The sequence below is a fragment of the Ursus americanus genome, chromosome 10 (genome assembly GCF_024610735.1).
Source record: "Ursus americanus isolate L20-20 chromosome 10, mUrsAme1.1.p, whole genome shotgun sequence".
Lineage (NCBI taxonomy): Eukaryota > Metazoa > Chordata > Mammalia > Carnivora > Ursidae > Ursus > Ursus americanus.
Genome location: NC_142136.1, coordinates 71929401 through 71943160, shown reverse-complemented (window position 1 = coordinate 71943160; position 13760 = coordinate 71929401). Strand labels below are relative to the sequence as shown.

General features: G+C 41.9%; 1 non-coding gene across 1 annotated transcript; it reads left to right on the top strand.

Annotated features, from left to right (window-relative positions):
- Positions 1-11895: 11895 nt before the first annotated feature.
- Positions 11896-12039, top strand: LOC123792033 (U4 spliceosomal RNA). Its single transcript, XR_015725996.1, has one exon. It is a non-coding gene; the product is annotated as a U4 spliceosomal RNA (small nuclear RNA).
- Positions 12040-13760: the final 1721 nt, after the last annotated feature.

The following is a 13760-nucleotide window of genomic DNA, read 5'->3' as shown; positions in this document are numbered from 1 at the left end:
TAAATACAACTCATAATCACAAATATATTTGTTTTTTTTTAATGCCTATCTTCATGCTAAAATATATACTTCATGAGTCGGGATTATTTCCATTTAGTCCAGTACTACATATTCAGTGCCTCTCTACAAGGCACATCAGAGGTACTGCACGTTATTTGTTGAAAGAATGGATGGATTCCTAAGGTATAGACCATCTAGTCCAGTATTTTTCACGATGTAAGTTGCAACCTATTAAAAAGCATGAAATCAATTTGGTGGGTTATAAGTACCATTAGGTAAAAGAAATAGAATAAACTAGTATTTGCATGTACAGGGTGATGAGGTGTCATATATTTCTTACTGTGAATTGTGTTCAGAAATATCTGGAAGTGCTTGCCTTAATCTGTGCTGAAATGTAAAAGGAGAGTTTCACTTCATCTGGGGTAAGCAAGCCCCCAGTTCTTGGGCCTGTGGGATCAGAGCTGGGTTTTTTTCTGAGCTATTCCCTTAAGTCATGGCCAACCTGTAGTAGGGAAGCTGCCAAGATGATGGTCAGCCATTCAGCAAGGAGGGTGTTGGCCTCATTACTCTGAATGTGCTGGAGACCCCTGAGCGGAGCAGTGGAGTCACAGGGAGGCCTGAGTGCCTGCCTATCAGACCTCTTTAGGGACCAGGATGCCCTCCTCATGTCTGTCCAAGGGATGGCTGCCCTGTGGAGCACAAGAGCGACCTGGTTGCTCAAATTTTCAAAGCATTAAAATCATACAGAGAATATCTTTTTTCACTTCAGTGCAATTAGGCTAAAAATCTACAACAAAAAGATAATTATTTGTTTGGAAGTTAAGCAGTACTTTTCTAAAAAACCTATGGGACAAAGAAGACATCAGAATGGTAATCAGAAAACACCTTAAATTAAATTATGATTAAATATTACATATCAAAACTTCTAGGATGTGGCCAAAGCCATGCTTGAAGGAAAATTTATAGCTTTAAACACTTATATATGACAAGAACAAATGCTGAAAATCAATGAGCTAAGAGTCTATCTCAAGAAGTTTGAAAAAGAGCAGGAAAATAAAGCCATGGAAAGGAGAAGGAAGGATATAATAAGGATAAAAGCCAAAAATAATGACTCAAAAATAAACATACAAAAAAGGATCAAGAAAGACAAAGATTGGTTCTTTGAAAGGACTAATAAAACTCGAAGCTGCTGGCAAGTTTGTTAATGAAAAAAAGAAAGTAAAAAAATTAACGTCAGGGATTATAAAGGGGATTTTTGCTGAAGATCCCACCATCCTTAAAAAGATAATAAGGACTATGATAAATCATTTGAAAATGTAGGTGAAATGGACCAGTTCTGGAATAACAGCTTGGGTTCAGCAATTTTTTATGAAGACTGAGAACATAACTGGTACCCAAGAGCACTGCTCATTTCCTGCTATGCTCTGGAACCTGGGCTTGGCAATGCCAGACTGATGTGCTTTAGAGAGATTCAATCTCCCTACAAAATTCACCCTGCAGGAAGGATGTGGTCACCTCTGATGGAATCCTCCAGAGCCCGAGAGGCAGCAGGAGGACCCGCTCTGCCCCATGAGGCCCCCACAGGGGCATCCACCACTCCATTGATGGAAAGGGGCCTCCCCGAGAAACCTAATTTCTATACCACTCTCACATCAATATCAAAATCAGTTTAGTAAACCAGGCAAACCAGGTAGAATGAGCCACCCCAACCTCAGAGGACTTTCCATGAGGCACATTTTCCCAGGACAAGGGCTTTAGGTACCTTCATGCTATTTCAGGGCACGTGCCCGGTTTGCCTCAGATCGTGTTAGGACACCACCAAACACGTGCACGGCCCCCTCCTGGTGGCTTCAGGCATTTCCAGCAGTTGGCTATGAAGGGTGGGACCCGACACAAAGCCTGCTTGCAAACTGAATGCCCTTTGCGGCAAGTTTCCTGCCGGGCGAGGGACCGCGCAGTATTTTGCAAAAAAAACCCTGAACATTCAAAGCAATCTCTGCCGGCACACTGTGACGACAGTAAGTGTCACTTTGTGCCTGGGCCCTTTCCATCGATTCCTTCTTGCGGAGGAAGACCGGGGCGCAGAGCTGGAGGTGGGAGGCGGCCCTTCGCAGAGCTGCTGGCCCGAGCGCCCACGTTTAGCTTCAAATTGCTCTCTCCAGATTGCGTGTGTTCAGAAACACAGCAGACCGTGTTCTCACAGTGGTAATGAGCCTTTTAGCCGTGTGTGCCCAAGGAACAGCTCGAATAGGAGAGATTAGTGTTCAACAATGGGACCTCACACTCGGCGTATTGTGAGCTGGCAGTCAGGGAGGGGTGGGTGGCCTGCACCGCCAGCGACTTGCTGATGGAGGGGACTATTTTCCACTATGCTTGCTTTCCCCCTAAGCCCAGTATTTAGATCACCTTGGCTGTAATTAGTCTGCCTTCGCAGCCCTGTACTTTTATTTTCATCTCTATGAGAAGCAGAGTTATGGACGCTGCAACTGCTCTTTCTAGGGAAATTTCATTTTATCTCAATTCATGTAAAGCAGTAATATATTGAGCACCTACTGTGTGCGAGTCCCATCAGAGTATCTGACTTTGTGTATATGGCTGGTCATGAGCACCTCTCCCATCTATGGAGGCGGGTGAGTTCAGGGAGCGGTGCATGAGAAACAGATCATTACAGTAAGAAGAGCTGGATTCAAGTCCTGACTCCGCCACCTACCAACAGCGGAGCCCTGGGCAAGTTAGGAAAGGCTCCAAGCTCAGCGTTCCTCACTGGCAAGGGCTGGATGTTGCTGTGCTAGGGAGGAACATACCTGGTTGAACTCTGAACACAAGATACTCTTGGTTTCCTTGTTTGAACCTCTCCTGCCCCACTTCCATATCTTTTCACCAACTTCTGTTTTTAAAATTTTTTAAAAAAATTTTAATAACCGCTTTAGACCATTTTTAGGTTTACAGAAAAATTGCACAAGAAATACAGAGAATTCCCATATACCGCCCTTTCCACCCACAGTTTCCCTTGCATTGGCCCAGTTACCTTAGTAACAATTGATGAATTGATACAGATACATTCTTCTTAACTAAAGTTCATGGTTTACATTAGGGTTCACTCTTGGTACTGTACATTCTATGAGTTTTGATAAATATATAAACACGTACATCCACCATGATAGGATCATACAGAATGGTTTCCCTGCCCTAAATATCTGTGGTCTGCTGGTTCATTCTTCCCTCCACCCTAACCCCTAGCAACCACTCATCTTTTCATTGTCTCTATTTTCGCCTTTTTGAGAAAGTTAATTAGTTGGGATCATACAGTATGTAGCCTTTTTATTTTATTTATGTATTTATTGATTTATGTATTTATTTATTAGAGAAAAAAAGAGTGCGTTCGTGTGAACGGTGGTAGGGAGGGGCAGTGGGAGAGGGGGAGAGAGAATCCCAAACAGGCTCCATGCTCAGTGCGGGCTAGATCTCATGACCCTGAGATCATGACCTGAGCAGAAATCAAGAGTAGGATGCTTACCAGACTGAGCCACCCGGGCGTCCCACTATGTAGCCTTTTCAGGTTGATGTCTTTCACTTAGCAATATGCATTTAAGGTTCGTCGTGCTTTTTTTTGTGGCTGGAGACCATCACATCCCACTGTACAAGTGTATCGCAGTTTGTTCATCGTCACTTAGGAAGGGACATCTTGATTGCTTTCAGTTTGGGATAATTATTAATATAGTTGCTACAAATATTCATGTGCAGGTTTTTGTGTAAACATAAATTTTCAACTCCCTTGGGTAAAACACCTTGAAGCATGATTGTCAGATCCTAGGGTAAGACCGTGGTTTGCTTTGTAAGAAGTTGCTGAACTGTCTTCCAAAGTGTCCATACCATTTTGCATTCCTACCAGCAGTGAGTGAGAGTTCCTCTTGCTCTGAATTCTCTCTAGCATTTGGTGCTGTCAGCATTCTGGATTTTGATTATCCTAATAGATATGTAGTGGTATCTCATTGCTGTTTTAGCTTCCATGTCCCCCATGACATATGACGTTACACATCTTTTCATATGGTTATTTGCCTCCTGCATGACTTCTTGGGTGAGATGTCTATTCATGTCTCTTGCCAATTTTTAAATTGAGCTGTTTGTTTTCTTATTAAGCTTTAATGGTCCTTTGTATATTTGACATACAGGTGGTTTGTCTTCTCATTCTCTAGTAGTATCTTTTGCAGAGCAGAGGTTTTTCATTTTAATGAAGTCCAACTTACCAACTTTTTTCTTTCATGGGTTGTGCTTTTGGTGTTCCATTGAAAAGGTCATCACCAAACCCAACATCACCTAGATTTTCTCCTGTGATATCTGACAGAAGTTTTATAGTTTTGCATTTTGGTCTACGATCTACTTTGAGTGGATTTTTGTGAAGGGTGTAATTTCTGTGTCTAGATTAAGTTTTTTGTATGTGGATATCATCTACTACATTTCTCTTCCCCCTCCTCTCTCACTCACTTGATGCTGTGGAGTCCAGTTACTTCTTTGTCCTGAATTCTAACCTCCCTGTTTGGAGCTGTGTTTTAGTGTCGGACCTCATGTAAGTTTGAGGATCCAAATCTAAGTTCAAGTTTGGCTGAGATCCTGATTCAAACAAATTAGAATCAAAACTGGGATGGGTTTGGCTTGACTCAGTGGGGCTGAGACATTTCCTGCCCCTGAAGATTACCCAATCTAGGTGGACAGGCAGGGAGGCCTGACCCTCAGAGGGTTGGCCCCTGATTTCTTACTTGCTTTGCTCTGCCCCTTGGTAGCAACTTAACAGCACTTCATGGCTGTCTACTCTGTAAAACGTTGTTGCATGTTGTTCAAGGAGTACTGGAAGTGTTCCTCCTGACCACCTCCCAGATTTCTAGAGAAAGAAAAAAAAGATACAGAGATCAGACATAGACAGAATAAGAGTTTAACAGAGGCAGGAAATCAGAGCAATGATGACTTGAAGAAACAATTCCTGTGAACGTCTCCAGAGCCATGGAGGGTGGGTCAAAGGAAGACCATAGATTATCTCTCATACATTGAGTGGGGCTAGTCTTCACTAAAATAAGGTGATAAATGAGGGGTAGGTAACAAAATAACGATGATTTAAAAAGAGGGCAAAAACCCTTCCATTATTTATTTAAGGACTACTCAGAATCAAGTCATTTAAGGGCAGTGCCTACATGGCTGGTAGAACCGTAATTTGGTATCTGAAGGACAATTTGTCAATAATCAGAGGAATCAACTCAATTGGTATAACCAATACAGACTGGTAGAATATACCACATTATCAGAGACCCGGATCTTTCTACCATGATTCTCAGCACCTGGATTTCAAGTCATGGCTAAAATAACTGCTGTAGTTCCAACCACCAAATATGTTTTCCAGCCAGCTGGAAGAAAGAAGGTAGAAAAAAAGGTAGCATTTCTCACTTTTAGGGACATACAAATGTATATTGTAAACACCAATCCCGCTTATATTTCATTGGCTACTTTAAGGTGTAAGGAAGGTGAGCAAGTGTAGTTTTATTTTTGGTAGTCAATTATGTAGCTAAAATTTGGGGAAGGAGGGGAGAAGTCCTGTGAGACAATAACACCTGTCACAGAGTCCTAAACAATTTTAATACCAAAACAAAAGTATAGAGAATGTCAGGAGATTCAGTTCATCTATTCATGAAGAGTGGCTGACCCAAAGAACCAGTAAAGCCAAACAAAGTCACATCTTAATAAAAACCCCCATGGATGGTGACCTTTTTGGTTTATTCATCAGTTTTGGTGTTTTGTGCCACTGCTCGCTCTAAAAGCTTTAAGTACTCTTTGGAAGAAATCATGACTGAATCATAGAACGGTGACCATTCAGTTATCCTGAATGGACACAAGGTGGCCAGTCCTCTGCCCCACTTGCCTCCAGAGCAGAGTTCAGTTCTCTTTAGTGAGGCCTGGATGTGGAATGTCACGGAAAACCTTGGCACTTACACGTGCACCAGGTTTCACAGTGGTGTGAGTCCCAGGCATTCATTTCCACCTTCTTGGATGTGGGGTTTGATACAGCGCATGGGTAGATCCTGACCAGGAAGAGCCCACTCCTTTCCTAAAAGGCCATTCAGCTTTTCCTGCCTCCCGGGGTCGAGCCCATGAGCGCCCACTCCTCTATCAGCAGTGATAACCCCTTTGCCTCAGCGTATTGCTCTGTCTGCCGAATTTTTGTCCTGTGGAAATGGGCTTGTTTTCACCAAAGCGTGAATTCCATTCCTCCAGATCGGTGAGAGCCCTATCTTCTGTTTCAGAACTTCTCGGTAAAAGCGGGACATCCCACCTGGGTGTCTTGAGCAATTTGTTACTGACAAGAAAGTGCTGGAGCTTGAAATATTTACTCTTTCAAACCCATGAAAACAGATTCCAGGTTCTCTCCAGAGTGACTGTCATCCCAGTATGTTTTCTTGGGTGAAATTGAAACCGAGGAGTGACAAGCCCTGTGTGAGTGACAGGGGCTCTGGGGCGGGTCTCACCCAGGACTGTCAGCCTCCGTGGGTGCTGACCGGGTGCTCGATTTCTTTCTGACCTCAAGACCTGATCTTATCTGGTGTTCTCTACATAGAAAATATTGCTCCTTCAACAGCCACCACAAGCAGCCTTGGTTCTCTGGCAAAACCAAGAAATTACAAACAGACGCAAGTGTGGACTGTAAACGACCTGAGACCCCGTTTGCCCCGGGGTCTTATGTGATGTGGTGGCAGAGTCTACCTGGAAAGCATGCTCTCCAAAGTGCAGTCTCAGCCAGTGGTATATGTCGTGGCAGCTCAGCCTGAGAACTGTAGGAGGGCCACACTACCTGCAAAGTTACACATGTGCATTTCGGCCTGTGTTAATTTGAACCCCACAGTTTCAGAGTTTAGCCAGAGAGGATGCTTTAGAAAATACGACAGCTTACCCTCTCTAATGAAGAAACTAGTTTGGATATGCCATCGTGCTCTTGTGCCAGTCCTTCTTTTCCTCCTGAAACGGTATGTGCCTCATTGGCCATTTCTGACCAAGGAGGGGGTTCCTGAGCTTCTCTTCCAAGTCCAGGCTGAACTCACTGCCCTTCAGCATCTTGGAGCCTGAAGGCCCAGGGGACCCACCCAGTGGCTGTTCAGGAGGCCTACTGGACCAGTGCTGGGGCTGGTGGCTCCAGGTCTGTGGGCCAGGGAGAGAACCTTCTGGGTAGCTCCAGCATATGGGGGCTTTAACCATGAGGTCTGGGTGGGGTCTTGCTGAGAGCAATGTCTTATACCTTCATGCCAGGTAATACATGTTATTGAATAAGAGTATTGGATGGGACCCTGGGTGGCTCAGTCAGTTAAGCATCTGCCTTAGGCTCAGGTCATGATCTCAGGGTCCTGGGACTGAGCCCCACATCGGGCTCCCTGCTCAGCGGGGAGTCTGCTTCTCCCTCTGCCTGACACTCCCCCTGTTTGTGCTGTCTTTCTCTCTGACAAACAAATAAATAAAATCTTTAAAAAAAGAAAAGATTATTGGGAGCAGATGCCATTCTCAGTAGCTGCTGTGAGAGTCTCCCCTTGATGAGACCTGCTGTGGGAGGGGAAAGCTGCCATAAAATCCACAGGACTCAGGGTAGAGGCTGGGCTCCAGGGCGTTGGTGCAGTTGCTGCCTACGACAGGGATGAGCTGGCAGAGCTGGGATGAGCAAAGAAAGGAGTTTACTTCTGAAGGAGGTGCGGGAGGGAGGTGCCATCTTGGTTGACTGCCACCCAGGGAAGGGGAAGAGGGAGTCCAGGAAGCCTCCTTTGTTGGGACAGGGAAGGGCAGAGATTAGGTTTGGAGAAGAGCATGCCAAAGGGACATTTGGGGAAAAAGCAACACATAATCCCACAAGTGCTGGGTGAACCAAAGTATATCACAGCGTGCTTGGAGTGAGGGCTGACGACGGGACCAAAATTTATGTCACATTTGCAAAGGAACAGCTCATATCTGGGTTACACTGATGCTTTAACGTGCATCAGGCATTGTCTGTACAGTGAAGATGGTGTACCCCAGGCATTAAGAGCCCAGGCTTTAGAGTCCAGCAGAGTTGGGTTCAAGTCCTAGTTCCACCACCTGTAGTCAACAGTCAATAAATGCATGCTTAGTGACAGATTCTTTTCCAGGCACAGTGCTAGGGGGCTGGGCATACCACGGTAATTGCAACATTAACTGTGGGGTCTTTAGCAAGTTGTCGTTCCTTTAGAGCTCTGTCTACAAACTGGAGATGACCCCTACAGACAGGATATCTTCGTCAAAAGGTTGTCGTCAGGGTTAAATGAAAGAATACATCTAAAGCATTTGCATTGTATCCAACTGGTAAAGCCCTGTTTTAATATGATTTAGCATTCTTAGTCAATACTCCATTAATACTGAGAAAAAAATACTCTCAATTTATTTATACCTTTAAGATAGTAATTAGGTCACCAACTGGCCTCCTTTTCTTCAGGACAAATAAGCCCAGTTCCTTCTATCTTTCTTCATTGACTCCTTTTCCTGACCCTCTAATCACCTTCTAAACAGGATTTATTTCAATTGGTCTGCAACCATTTTCAAATATGGTGTCCCCAAGTGGTCACAATGGATGAATAGAAACATTACCTGTATGGAGGTAAGTGAAAGGGGGAAAGGGAGTTTCCCCCTCCTTCCAATTTCACTTGAAGCCTTTCTCCCCACTAGACCCTCCTCTCCCTGTGTTCTAGCTTGAGATCCCAATAGCTTCCACTGGGTTGTGACCTGCAAGGTGAGCCATTCACTCAACAGAAGCATCAAATCTTAACTGTGTAATGCATCTAAAATAGAATCGAAAGTCTATGGAGAACATTTGCATGCATTGCTGGGAGGGTTATAAATTGTTATCTGGAGGGCAGTTTGGAAATATGATATAATAATTCTTCTTCTAGGATTTTTAAAGAAGAATCAAGTGTGGGTAACCATGTACGCGGGGATATTCTTTGAAGCATGTAGCCAATAATGAAACTGAAAATGGTCCGGATAGTCAATAAAAAGAAAATTGGCTAAATAAACAACAGTATTTCCATCTGATATAATTCCATAGAGTCAGTAAAGTATGTAGTTAAAGACTTCTACACCTAAATATGTTCACTGCACATCAAGGAACAAAACAGCATGTTTAAAAAATTATGTTATAAAACAATGCAGGTAAAGCACTTAGCACTTTGCGTGGCTCTGTAAGCGTGAGCTATCATTTGTAACAATGGGATCTGAGGTTTTAGAGAAGCATTCATAAATAATGGAAGAAAATACATTACAACTTCAAGTGGTTATCAATGGGTAGAAGAATTACAGATTTATGTGTCTTCCTTTGTGTGTTTCTGAATTTTCTGAAGTGTCTGTAATGAACTAGTACTTTCACTTTCATGTTCCAAAAGAGTCCTGCTGAAATCTGCGAAATGGCCCATCTCTCTTCAGAATGGTCTCCAACAAAAGCCCCGCCCCGAGAAGAGGGAGGAGGGCCAGTCCTACTCCACATCCTCCAGCTATGATGTGAGATACTGCCCTTTACATCTCTGGGCTTTGTTTACCCGTTTGTGGAATAATGTCTGACTTTTTGGGTCAGGGGATCCACGCTTGTGCTGCCACCATGGAGAATTGTCACTCATAATAATAAAAACAGCTCCATTTCTTGAGCCCATCCGGAGATGCTGATATTTCCATGCTCTCACCTGTGGCATCTTACACAGGAGGACATTTAGGCTCAGAGTAACGAAATGACTTACCCAAGGCTGCACAGTCAGAAAGCAGGAGCTCCAGGCTTCGGATGGGTCTCTCCAACTGCAGGCACAACCACCTACCTTAGCTCTAAAATAGCAAAAATCTGCAAAGGCAAGGTCAGAATTCGTTTTTGAGGACACATGTACATTTTATTTATTTGCTGCTTAATCTGTGGCTCAATCTGCATAGTCTTTGTTTCACAACTTGTACATTCTAGAAGTATTTAGTGTGCAAAGATCCATCTCATCAGGATTCTGTAGAAATGTAATGAAATGAAATTTTGTCACCTTTTCAAGGTTGGGCTTTTCTGAAGCCTAAACGTCTAGTCAACCTCTGCTTTCTAGAGACAGGCGACCTCCTGTCTCTGAAGGGCCCTTGTAGATACATTGCAAACAAACAGCACAAACATCTATTCAACATGAAGAAATACACAACTTTTCATGAAGCCAAATGTGTGTATCATTCATACCTCACAGGCAACTGTTCTGTTTTTTAACTAAGCTCTTACAATGTGAACCAGCAAACTGCACGTTCTCAATTCAGCGTGGTGCAATTGTGATACTTGACAAAGAATTACTTGTGCCGTTTAAAAAATTAAAATAAGGTGCATTCATTATCATGTAAGTCACATGAAACTGGTTTTAAAATACAGTTGAAACCTTGAGGACATTGCAGGAAGAATTTCATGTATTTTCAGGTTTCAGCATTTTAAAAAGATTAGGTTTCAGAGAGTCACGATAATTTTTAAGAGGCAGTATGAAAGTTAATTACAGTATCTCCACATAATCAGCCCGTAGTTAGCATGCCTGTGAAAAAGAGCCCCCTCGGAGTTCAGGCACTGTCACACCTCAGAGGTTAGGTTGTTTGCTTTCATTAGAAGGGGCAGCTCGCACTGTGAAGCTCAGGCTCTCCCTAGGGAGAGCATATCCGAAGACTCATACAGAAAGAAGACTACTGTAAATTATCTTGCATTTTCCTCCTTATATTACTCAAACCTCAGTGGCTGTGGGGAAGAGAAATGCACAACTACAAAGATAAAAGTATTCTATTAGAATCGAGAAAATGTATTCGTCATTGCCAGCGATCTGGCCAGCGCACCTGAAGGTGACTATTCATGACAACGGTCACTCTTTCACCTGCTGAGGGTCCAATGCTCCCCACCCCCACCCTGAGGAAAGCAGGGACCTGACTACCCTGCTCTTACTTAGGGCTTTGCTGACTGGTCCCAGCTCCCCCACCAGTGCTGGAACACAGGGATTTCATGAACAACCGCACTATTTCTAATTCTAACCTAGTCACCTGAAAACTGAGCCGTTTGTTCTTTCTGAAGCCACAGTTAACAACACTAAAATGCATCCTCACTCTTTCCCATTCCTCCTGCCCTGCCCATCTTGCACGGCAGGGCAGGGTGGGAGAAACAATTCATATATAATGGATTATATATGTTTTTTATATTCTTGAAACTTTACTAGAATTGATACAATAAATTTTGTTCATTCATTCATTCATTTTAAAACTACTTTATTGAGGTATGATTGACCTACAAAAAGCTGTACGTGCTTAATGCATACACCTGATGTGTTTGCAGATAAACATACACCTGTGAAACCGTCACCACAAACTGTGCCATCAATCTATTACCTCCCCAAGTTTTTCTCCCACATTCTTTTTCTTCTCCTTCTTCTTCTCCTTCTTCAACACTCGACATAAGATTTACTCTCTTAGCAGATTTTTAGGTATATAACACAGTATTGTTAACTACAGGCTCTATGCCGTATGGTAGATCGGTAGGACATGCCGCCACTTTGTATGACTGCAACTTTGTACTCTGACCTATTAGTTAAAGGGTGAATGAATAAAATATTAAAGGCAGGAGAAAAAAAAAGAATGTATTTAAACCATTGTGAATTGTGAGAGGTAAAGTTCTTGTTCAATGTGATAATCACTCCTACGTTTTAGTTTCATCAATTTTATAATCTGCACACATTAGATTTTCTTAAAACAGGACATAGTGCCTAATTTAAAGCTAGTACAATAGTAAAGAGGACTGAGAGGCAGAAATTAATTTCTAAAAATAACACCTGACATCATTTTTAAGTCTTTCTTACAGTTCTTTTCATGAGAAATTCGGTGTGTAGCTTTGCGCAGTGGCGGTATCGTAGCCGATGAGGTTTATCCGACGCGCGATTATTGCTAATTGAGAAATTCAGTGTGTGCTGCCCAGGACGGTAGCTACTAGCCACAAATGACTGTTCAAATTTAACTTAAATTGATTGAAATGAAATAAAATTAAAAATTCAGTTTCTCAGAATCACTAGCCACATCTTAAATGCTCAATTAGCCATTCGAGACTAAAAGTTACTGAATTAGCTACATCTCCATAGTCAAAGAAAGTTCCATCAGAAAGCCCTGCTCTAAAGTTTTTCTAGGGGATCAAAATAGATAAAAAACACAGCTGATACAACTTTTAAAATAAGTAACCATTTAAATTTGATAGTTCTATACTAAATATTTACCAACTAAAATTATGTAATCTAAACTATGTAACAATATATAATCTAAAATATGTAACATAAACAAACATGGACATTAAAAAATAACACACTAAAAGAAAAATACGTCCTGATCTCACTCATATGTGGAATTTAAGAAACAAAACAAATGAATAAAGGTAAAAAAAAAAAAAAGAGAGCGAGAGAGAGAGACAAACCTAGAAACATACTCTTTTTAAATTAAAAAGAATTTTTAATTTAAATTCAATTTAGTTAGCACACAGTGTATTAGTTTCAGGGGTAGAATGTAGTGATTCATCAGTTGCATATAATACCCAGTGCTCATTACATCAAGTGCCATCCTTATGCTCATCACCCAGTTATCCCATCCCCCTACAACCTCTGCTCCAGCAACCTTCAGTTTGTTTCCTGTAGTTAAGAGTCTTTCATGGTTTGCCTTCCTCTCTGTTTTTGCCTTATTTTATTTTTCCTTCCCTTCCCCTATGTTCATCTGTTTTGTTTCTTAAATTCCACATATATCTGAAATCGTATGGTATTTGTCTTTCTCTGATTGACTTATTTCACTTAGCATAATACCCTCTAGTTCCATTCACATCGTTGCAAATGTCAAGATTTCATTTTCTTTTGATGGCTGAGTAGTATTCCCTTGTATATATATACCACACCTTCTTTATCCATTCGTCTGTCGATGGACATCTTGGCTCTTTCCATAGTTTGGTTATTGCGGACATTGCTGCTATAAACATTGGGGTGCAGCTGCCCCTTTGAACCACTATTTTTGTTCCCTTTGGATAAATACCTAGTAGTGCAACTGCTGGGCCATAGGGTAGCTCTAATTTTAACTTTTTGAGGAACCTCCATCATATAAGAAACAGACTCTTACCTATAGAGAACTTCCAGTTACCAGAGAGGAAGCAGGTGGAGGAATGGGTGAAATAGATGATGGGGATTAAGGAGAGCACTTGGGATGAGCACCAGGTGTTGTATGTAAGTGATGAATCACTATATATTCACCTGAAACTAATGGTACACTGTATTAACTATACTGGAATTACAATTAAAAAAACTTAAAAAAACAAATAAAACACAACACACTAATTACTAGTAATACTAATTAAAAGTATATAAAACACATGTTGGGAAAAACTGAGTATGTGTTCTTGAACATTTGTTTTGCCTTATTCCCACTATTTTATTTCATATCTCGTACAGAAAAAGGAAGCTTGATTTTCCGTGTCCTCAATAGTTTTTCACTGACAAAACTTGAACTAGCACACATCGAATATAGGTGTGCACTAATGGATGTATGCACACACACATACACACCACCGAAGGATACTTCTACTCGATGTTGCTTGCGGTGAGGATTATTATTCTTGGATCTCAAGTTCTGTGAGTCAGCTGTGCTGAAATGGACTGCCAAAATGCATCCATTTCAGTGAAATCTTTTATGAAATTTGTTATATGGACCGTCTCCTAAAAAAGCTT